This window comes from Akebia trifoliata, chromosome 14 (genome assembly GCF_017979445.1).
Source record: "Akebia trifoliata isolate Shusen 1 chromosome 14, ASM1797944v1, whole genome shotgun sequence".
NCBI lineage: Eukaryota > Viridiplantae > Streptophyta > Magnoliopsida > Ranunculales > Lardizabalaceae > Akebia > Akebia trifoliata.
This window is the reverse complement of record NC_141388.1, coordinates 4,697,632-4,706,941: the sequence shown is the minus strand read 5'-3', so window position 1 is coordinate 4,706,941 and position 9,310 is coordinate 4,697,632. Positions and strand designations below refer to the sequence as shown.

General features: G+C 35.7%; 1 pseudogene; it reads right to left on the bottom strand.

The window, feature by feature from the left end:
• Positions 1-6,583: 6,583 nt before the first annotated feature.
• Positions 6,584-9,032, bottom strand: LOC147385693 (ABC transporter G family member 6 pseudogene; annotated as a pseudogene).
• Positions 9,033-9,310: the final 278 nt, after the last annotated feature.

Genomic DNA, 9,310 nt, shown 5'->3' with positions numbered 1-9,310 from the left:
GTTTCAAAACTTGTCCGAGACTGAGATGTCTTGCCCGAGTCATCTCACTATCTCCCAGCAACGAGACAGAAGGACAAGTCAATGTATGAGATTGAAAGCCCACGTTCATTTTTTTTCTCATCATTGAACGAGACATCTCAACCATATTAGAAAATGAGTCTGAGACAACTCGGTCTCGTTCACGGACGACATGAGACGTCAAAATAAGTTTTAAAACCATGTGCACTACTAGGAGTAAATGAGACCTGGTGGGTACAACTAAAGAAATTGGAAAACTCTTAAGTGGACCTCACTTTCTCAACTTTGGTAACAACTTGTGATTGGCCCAACAAATCCTTGCTTTCTTTCTCTAAAATTAATCGATCATTATAATTATTTAATCAACACAAATTTCTATTGAATTTTTTATATACCATGGTAAAAAAATTTCTTACCTCAGACCACGAAATTCCTCCACTTAACTCCTCAAACCTTTGTTTTCCTCTATTATTTCTTGCTAAACTTTACCTTGTGTTGTGCTGGTATGACTCTTATGCTACTCTTATTGGTTGGTTGGTTTCTTTCGTTCGCCTTAATCTGGTATGAACTCATCGCATCATGATTCTTGTTTAAAATTTAAATGGAAAAGATCTAATTTTTCATTTCCCATGGATGGCATCAAAGATGTTGTAGAAAATTTCTCACGTCCATTGACGTGGTACAGGTGAAAAAAATACTCTAATACTAAAGTTAATAATCATATTCTTATTTACTAGGGATTCTATTGCCACACCAACTTTTGCTAAGAGCACCTCAAATCACATTTAAATCAACTAAAAAATTAGCCCACATCTTGGGCTGTTCTTAGTAAAAGTTAGTGAGGCAATAGAAGCTCTCTTATTTATGTATGTGAGCTCTTTTTTTTTTTTGTTAACCCAAGGAGTATTCCAAACTTTGGGAAGACTAATCTACCTGGTCCACTCAAAGTCACGACGTGAAGAGCAAACCCAGTCACTCCTTACCACCTCAGCTAATCCCCAATGGGGTACTCTCCTCTTTAACTATCTTTCCTCCATGATTCTTTGATTTGTTCTTTGTAGTATTTTTTCTTGATCTTTTCTTTGTTGGACCCGATCACGATTTCTTTTCTTCTTTGACTCAATCACGATCTTATTCTTTGATTTTCTCCTCATGTTCTTTTGAGCTCTTACTCATTTACATCTTATATATGCACGGTTCCGTACCACTTTTTAAACATATAGTATTTTGTTAATTCAAACCAAAGAGTCTTCTTTTTTTAATTAATCAGCCACAAATCTGTTTATCTTTGATTACTTAAAAATAAATAATATTTTGTGGGACCAACACCAACTTCAAGGGAGGACCTATAATTGAGTTTACGAAGGCTTAAGATTTGAAAAGGAGTTTTTCAACTTATATGGGAAAAAGTATAAATCGTACCAGAGCTTGGGTTTTGTCCAATCAAAAACTCTTAATATTTAATATTAACAGATAAGATGTTTTCCAGTACAACATGTGCTCAAAATTTTAATAAATTGACCAGAGAACCATTTAATGGGTGGTTGTTGATTGGTTGAGATATTTGATAGACGTCAATTTTGTTTTAATATGACCCATCCAAGATGTGGACCCACCATCATAAGTTGACATAAAAGTGGATCTATAAATTCACAGACAAAAGTGCCGACAATTTATGTAACTGCTACAACTAGTCAATGGGTCAAACATTTACATTTTACAAAAACCAAAAACAAAGACAAACATTTGCTGTACATCAGTGTAGAGTGTGACGATCATGATATTTATAGAGCAGTGAGAACCTTTTCAATGGTAAGATATTTTTAGATCAAATCAATGGTTCTTGGCTTGGATTTTATGGAAGCTCTAGTAAGTGTTTTAAAACTCGTTTTCACGTCTTGTTTCGTATTATCCACGCCAGATATTGAGTTGTGTCGGATGAATTTTCTGATATGTTTGAGACATCTCATTCAAAAATTTGAAAAATGAATGTGAGGTTTTAAATCTTATCCAAACAATTGACTTGTCCATGTCTGATATCGAAATGACTTGGGTGATACGTCTCGGTCTTAGATGAGTTTTGTAACCATGCTAGTAAGTGGCCTAATCATGATTGAGATTCTCCATCAAACCAAGGTTGAAATGGGAGGATATTCCTGAGAGATTCTTGAATTAATGAATTCCTAATAATATGTTCTAATCCCTAGAAAAACTTTGTTTTTCCTCCCAAATCTCATTTGAGATTAGAAATTAACATCCAGCTCAAGATAAGCTTGGCATAGTAGAGTAGGCGATGGACTTTTCAAATGTTAGACGCACAACGTCGAATGCACTGCCTGAGAATATCTCCAAGGATTTCCTCTTCCTTGTCCTTAAAAAACAAGAAGAAAGTCTATACAAAGAAATTAAAAAGGTGGTTGATGCAATGGTATCCACTTCCTCTTCGACCAAAAGTTACGTTTATAACAAAAATGTTGTATGGTTATGAATTATATAATATTTATTATTGAATGTGATTATTAAGATAAGTGGCGTAAATGTAAATAGATGAAGTAACAAGATGATAATATATTAAGAGTTCGGAGTTTGGAAAGACTTAAACCAAATGCAAGAAAAGTATAGAACAGGTTTCCTAGGAATCAATACAACACCGAATCCTTTGGAATATTTGCTCATCCAACTGTAGAGAAAACATAGTTTGAGATTACGATTGTCAAATATGGCATAGAGTATTTTACTGTTGGAAAAAAAAAAACTAGTCTCAAATGACGTTGAGGCCCATATCAACAAACAAATGTTTGAGATGGAAGAATGCTTCTAGGGATTCTAAAATGTATCCTAGACAATCAGTGATGATCTCTAGAAAATAAATATTTTTTCTAAGAAATTTGCATTTATAAACTGTTCAGACATTCCTAAGACTAGCGTAAAATGGTATAAATGTGGTCATTTCAATCTCTACCTAAAAGCTCTTGATTTTCTTTCCAAAACCAATCACCTTCAATAACTTCGACAATTTTTCTTTTTTTTTTTTTTGCCCTTTCAACTTTTAAGATTCAAAACCTCAAGTAAAAGAAAAGATTTCGGGGAAAATAGAAGACATCTATAAGAGATTGAGATAGAAATTGAAAATAAGTAATTTATTTTAGAGGTTAAAGAGTTTGAAGATATAATTTTTAGGAAAAGAAATCAAGTTGGCATTTAGATGAAATTTATCATAGAAGTTAAAGAGTCTAAAGGGGGAAAAAATAGATTTTTTTTTTTTTTTTTTGATATGAGCTTTTCGATGAAATTTAGAGGGTGGTTGTGTTGGATTGCTAATGTTGTAATCCTTAACCGCCTTTAGGTGGTGTTTGTTTGTGTTATTTTTTAGTGTTTAATGTTGAACAAAAAAATCAACACTTTTTATCAAAATACCGCATTTGTTTAATCTATATTTTCAACGCTTACTGTTAAAAATAAGTGAAAAAAATTTAGCACTATTTTGATGTTGAAAAAAAAGTATTAAATCGGTAAGCACTTCGTTTTTTTCGACACGGACAAGTATGCCCTTTATTTTTTTGGGCATGGACAAGTATGCCATCATACTTAAAAATATATTACCTCTTATATCCTATGGATAAGTATATAAACACCCCATAAATTAATAAACCCACACCATGACCAAATTATTTTGTCTTATATAGATTAAAAGTTTTGGAATGAGTTGATTTTTAGTGTTGATGATCTCTACAATAAGAAGATCATCCTCACCAAAACTCAGCCCATCCCGAAACTTCTTACCCCATCAAAACAAGTTCAAGAATCGTAAATCATCTATTTTTAAAAAAAAATCATTTTTGACGTGGTTAAAAGTTTCGGAATAGGCTGATTTTTTGTGAGAATGATCTCTAAACCATATAGATCATCCTCACCTCACCAAAAATGTGCTCATTCCTACAACTTTAACACATATAAAACAAAATAATTTGACTATGGTGTGGGTCACCCTTATTAATTCATAGGGTGCTTTTATAATTACACATTCTTCATTTCCATCGAAAATTATTCATCCAAAATTATTATTTATAAATTGTGGACTTTTAGAAATAAAAATTATTATTTATAAATTGAAATTTTGAGTATTACTTATTTTATAAAAATGAATTGTGTTTTAATTTTATAAGAAATAATATATTTTATTGTGTTTGATAAGAAATATGCATTTGAAATATGCAAATAATGTATAATATGATTGTAAGGGTAAAAAAGATAATTTACCAGTTTCAACAATGTGTAACAAACATGATTCAGCACAAATAACTTTTTCAACACTTAAATTCAGTGCTTAATGTTATTCTGCACTTTTTTTTTTTTAATTTAACAAATTGCACCTTAGTAAAGCTTAAAATCTTAATTTAGTAAAGAAAGTGTTTCTCTAAAAGTTGAACAAGTGAATCCAAAAATATTGAACTTAGAAGCAAGTGTACCTCCAAAAGACCACAAAAACCATTCAGTCATGAGTTAACACGTACCCTAAGGCACATGTTAAGATGCATTAAAAACATTGGAAATAAGCATTTGAGGATAATAAAATAAAGTTAGGGTATTTGATGATTTTTTTTTTTTTTTTTTGTGACCTTACTACACAAGTTAACATCACCCTTAAGTAAACCAAAGGTTGGACATTGGGTCCAGCACTGAGTTAACCTGATAGTGCACAAATAACCATAGATTTACACAAGTTAACATCACCCTTAAGTAAACCAAAGGTTGGACATTGGGTCCAGCACTGAGTTAACCTGATAGTGCACAAATAACCATAGATTTATTTCCTCAGTTATCTGTGCATTGTCAAGTCAACTCAATGTTGGACCCGTCCCTACACAAGTAGTAAAGCATTTTCCATAATTTAAACATGCCCTTTTGGATTTTTCCAAAGAGTCATGCTACATTGATTTCGTTGGACATTGCATTCAACCTTTCTTTTTCCACATATTTGAGATAATTACTTAGATTCGTGTTGGAGTGACGTCAAGATTGACATCATTTCATACTTTCCTGGCCTAGAGATGCTCATAGAACCATAGATGTTTTTACTCATAACTTTATGAAAAACATCTAAGTTAGTATGCACCTCCATGTCAGGAAAGTGAGAAATGAGGTCAATCTTTGAGTTCCACTTCACATTATTCAATTGCTTATGTTTCCAGCGTGATGACATACTTCTTGACATCTGTCTTTTATAAGAGATTAATTAGTAAAATGGTGAAATATCCTTATTTTCAATTTATTGTAAAAAAAATTTATTTTTCTCTCCAAAAACCTGTCATGATCAACCTGCGTTTAAAGGTTGTATCCTATTTTTTTCATATTTAAGTTTTCAAACTTCAAGAATAAAATGGGATTTTCAAGAAAATTGAAGATGAAATTTTGATCGATGAATCAACATTTTTCAACAAAAAGTGACGAGGTCAAATGGGTTATGAAACAATTTGTCCCAAAGGTTGAAGAGTTTGAATGTGATGGATAGAATCCAGATCGTATGCACCCAGAGTAGAGGATTGAAACCCTCCTCCCACAACTCAACACATGACACATAAGCAATAATACAAGGAAATTTTAAAAAGGAATCCAGATTGTGTGCACCTTGGGTAGAGGAATAAAATCCTCCTCCCACACCTCAATACATGTCATGTTAGCCTCATTACAAGGAATTGAAGCCTAAAATATCTCCTTTTAAAACATGTGGCTAATGAATAATGTATTGAGGAGTGGAAGGAGGGTTTCATTCCTCTACCCTAAGTGCATAGGATCTAAACTTCTTAAAAAGAAGAAATTTTAGGCATCAATCCCTTAGATTTTTGGTTTATGTGGCATGTGTTGAGGTGTGAGACGAGGGTTTCAATCCTCCAACCTGGGTGCATAGGATCCGAACACATGATGGATATTAGGTTGAAGATTATTTTTTGAGATATTAATGCAAACGTGACCAACTTTTGACTAATTTATGATTTTGGCCCATTGTTCATATAGTTACTAAAACATGAACAATAATTATATCGGAGGTTTTAAAGTGATAATTCTACAGGTTTAAAGTAATAATCTCGCAAGTATGGGAAAAAACCCAGTGAATTTGACAGTTTAAACCTGGGATCTCATAACTTGAAAAGCCTACGATTTCACATCTTCACGTTTTTTAAATTAAAATGAACAGTTAGCCAAAATCTTTAATTCGTAGAATTCAGCTCACGAAATGGTAATTTTACCCTTTTTTTCATTTTTTAAGAGTCGTGAAATCTAACTACCCCACGTGGCATACTCAATCGATTACTTGACGTGATAAGTTAGAGAACCAAAAATCTGCACTCCTCAAGAAATATGTTTCCTTTGAAATACATTTTTTTTATGGGGATGTGCAACCTTGTATCCTGAGGAGCACAAATCTAGGAATTCTGCACTTTTAGTCGATCGGGTTTGACACGTGGAGATTATCATGATTCTTTTTTTAATTTTATACAAGTTGAAGACAAGGGAGGGTTTGGGTTGAGGACTCAAATAATACGGAGGTCCAGGCCTCAAGGGATATAAAATATAAGTATCATTGCATGGCTTTAGACTTTAGTAACATATCACAATTCACAACTAAACAATATAGATAACTAACGTAGCAAACAGGAGTATTTGCTTCTTTAAGGGGTCAACAGAAAAAAAAACTTTTGCTGCGAAATATTCATAATTATGATTCTTCCATCCACTAGTTATCTACTTCTACCTTCTCTTGTTTTTGCTTCCCAACAACAATGTGAAGTAGAACAAAATCCTAAAAAAGAAACCCCAAGCCACAGTAATCCACAAGCAATTCCACTTACTCAGATCAGTTATCCCTTGTTCTCTCAATATATCCGTCCCAGTCGTAACGCAGGTCTCGCTTGTAATATTCATACCCAAAGAATTACTAATAGTCTGCAACAAAGTAACCTTCATGGCGGCCGGAACCACTCCAAGCGGTGTGTTATCGAAGATCTGTGTCCCTCTCGAAAAGCATCTACTTGGGTCGTCGAATTCATTCTGCAACACCGCCTCGAATGGATACTTAACCAATGAGATGTAATGGAACCAAATCCAATACGCCGGAATTCTATCTCTGTTGATGAAGAATCCACTAAAGAGAAGGAAGTAAGCGAGGATTGCAACGACGACAGTGTACCCTAGCATAACTTGAGAAACTACTCCAGATAGGAAAGTTACGAAAGAACTTCCGGCCCAAAACGAAGCGAGAATGATCAAGAAGAAGAAGAAGAATCCAGAGGAGCCACCACCAAGACCCACTGCAAAGAATGTTGTCGCAGCGAATCCGATCGCCAGAAAGATTAAAGCAGGTATTGCTGTGATGGATCTTGATAGGACGTAAGATGATCTACGATAAGCATTATAAGCGGTTTCTCGCATAAAGATATATCGTTCTTGGAGGAACACCGGGAGGGCGTCGGCACATGTATAGAAGGTTGTGGACATGGCGAATGCGAAAAACCCTAATCGTTCTTGTACGCCCCTAGGCGAATTATCAAGTTGCCAGAAAATTGTAGCTAAGATGAAACCTGTAATCATAACGGTTCCAACTCGCATTCCGAACAACTCCGGCATTCTCCTAGAATTTATCATCGATCGTTTTGATATTACTGCGATCTCGATCCAGAACGGATTAGCAAATGTTGGCACGGTTGATGAAGGGCTTGATTTGTCATTCGATGCTCCGGAGACTAGTTTTCCTCTTGAAATACTAGCGCTGATCGCATCTTTGAGAGACAAACTCAATTGTTTTGAATCCAATGTGCGAGTTTGCTTCATGGCCTGCCATGACTTGTTAAATTCGACCAAATTCTTCGTTCCAGTAGGCGATCCTTCGAGTTCGCGAATTAAATCGAGTGCGAACTCGGTCCGATTCTCTTTATCTGGGATCGGATGACCGAATTCAGCGAAGAAAAGAGGGAGACTCGCTGGTGTGCCACTGTAGACTGTCTGTCCACGAGAGAGGAAGAGAACTCGGTCGAGTAGGCCAAGAATTCTGTAACTCGGTTGATGAATCGACATGATAACAATGCTTCCACTTTGAGCAATCCTTTGAAGGACCTTCACCACCATGTAAGCACTCGTTGAGTCGAGTCCCGACGTCGGCTCGTCAAGAAACAAGATGATCGGATCATGAATTATGTCGGTTCCGATCGATACTCGGCGACGTTCTCCACCGGAGACACCTCTATGTCCTTCATCTCCGATCACTGTATTGGCTGCGTTTTTGAGACCTAATTGTTCGATCAGAGCTTTAACTCTCGCTTTCTTCTTCGATTTCGAGAGCGATCGAGGCAATCTGAACTCTGCGGCGAACATGAGCGTCTCTTCGACTGTTAACATAGGATAAAGAAGATCATCTTGCATCACATACGCGGAGATTATCTTCGAAAGCCGAGATTCCAACGTTTCACCATTTAGGGTTACAGTTCCTTTCAAGCTTCCTTTCGCCATCCGATTAGCGAGCGCGTCGATTAAAGTTGATTTTCCAGATCCACTCGCTCCAAGAACAGCTAAAACCTCTCCATCTCTTGCTTCTCCGGAAATATCATTCAACAATGTCTTCACATTGGAGAACTCGATTCCGGTCTCTACTTGCTCATCCACTGCTCCGAGCTTATTTTTCGGTCGAAAACACGTCGAGATTGTCAGATTCCGGTTCTTGACGCTGTACGTCAGATTATTGAACGAAAGAACAAAAGGTGAAGATCTCGGTCCGTTACTCATGTCGCCGAGTTCGATCACTTGGTGCGCTGGAGTCATGTCTCCTTCTTCCTTTCTCGCGTCGTCAACTCGTTTCAAGAGCTCACCGAGTGTTGGAGACATCCTTGATTGTGGACTCGGTTCGATTTCTTCGAACGCCATCGATTCTCTATAGAAAAAATCCTAATCTTGTGAAACAAAAAAAAAAAAAAAAAGGCTTTTTTAAAGAAACTCTCTCTCTCTCTCTCTCTCTCTCTCTCTCTAAGAACAGATCTTATAGAGAAGATATATGAATTAACGGAGGACCTTTACAATTCACTCTTTGCCGTTAACTTTACAGTGAAGAAAATATACAAGAAGACCGTCTATTTAAACGGCGTTACGATTTTTCCCTAAAGAAGTTGAGCGTTGTGACGCTTTAGATGCATTTGCAGTGCTGATTCTATTTATAACAAACTGCGTGTTATTTCTCAACTGTCAACGCTCACGCGGCAGCTGTAGATGTAAACTTAAATGTTTCATCTTGAATGATAGACGG